This window comes from Capsicum annuum, chromosome 6 (assembly GCF_002878395.1).
Source record: "Capsicum annuum cultivar UCD-10X-F1 chromosome 6, UCD10Xv1.1, whole genome shotgun sequence".
Classification (NCBI taxonomy): Eukaryota; Viridiplantae; Streptophyta; class Magnoliopsida; order Solanales; family Solanaceae; genus Capsicum; species Capsicum annuum.
In genome coordinates, this window is record NC_061116.1 from 210113316 (window position 1) to 210114535 (window position 1220).

A 1220-nucleotide genomic window follows, 5' to 3' on the forward strand; every position below is an offset into this window, starting at 1 on the left:
TTGGGAAAACTCAAAGACTAGCTCCTAATTCAGTTTATAACACACTGAAACTAATATTACATCAATAGTTCAAACACAATGAATAACTCTAAAAATCAATGCTAAAACTCTTAGCTGGATTCTATACTTAGGACCAGGTTCTTCAATGTGTTTCTTCAGTGATTGAGTAGCACTTCGTAAAGTCAATCTGTCGATTGTGCTTTTCTGCTTTGTAAGTACGTGAATTATTCTGACTGATGCATCTTCTAATTAAGCACAGCTCTTCAAAGAGTCATTCTTTATTTCAAACTCCTCCTTTAATTAGAACTTTCATTGCATAGAGTTCTACTTCAAGTTAGACTTTTCCTTTAATTCCAACTCTTGTTTCCGTAGTGTTGTAGTAAAACTCCAACTCTTTTAAATCAGCACATGTTTATTTATCAGAATCTTTCTCCTCCCACACATAGAACTCTTCAAGATATACTCAGAAGTGAAACTCCTTCTTCACGTAGGACTCCTTTTTCAACTCAAATTGATTTCCCTTATCATTAAGTGTTTGAATCAAATTCAACTTGTTATATTCCCCATATGATCAGTAGCTTGAGTATATCAGAATTAGGCTTACTTATTTATTCTTGTCTTAAGCAATCTTGTCGGCATCTATCAGTGAAACTGGAAATCTGTTTTCCTATGCGTGGACCAACTCAAGTAACATATTTTATTCATGTGTCAGTTTGCTAATCATCAAAACTACACAATACCCAACAAATTCCCCCTTTTTGATGATGACAAACCTCATATCTTGTGCATTCAACCATCTTCATCCATAGGCACTAAAGTATAAAACACTAGAATGAAACAAGTTAGTCAATGGGTTATAAACACTGCACAACCCTATTATCTTCCCCTTTTTGGCATCATCGAAAAACCATTTCAATGCAATAATATACTAGCCAAAGTGATTTGTTATGCTATCCATGGCCACTGAGGCTATCACCAAAACAATCAGACAAAGACTCTAGCCAACATAGTAATGTATTAAAGAGAGCAAAAATGAGTCAATTTAGCAAAGATAATCATTTCATTTAACTGACAGAGCATGTTCCACATTAACCTAAGCTAGTACTGAACAAAGCAAAACAACTGAGCATTAATCAAAAAATATGGTATAAAAGTGGGACATAGCTAAGAATACAAATAGTGAAGAGAAAGGAGGAACATGTGATATCAACTGTGTCAAT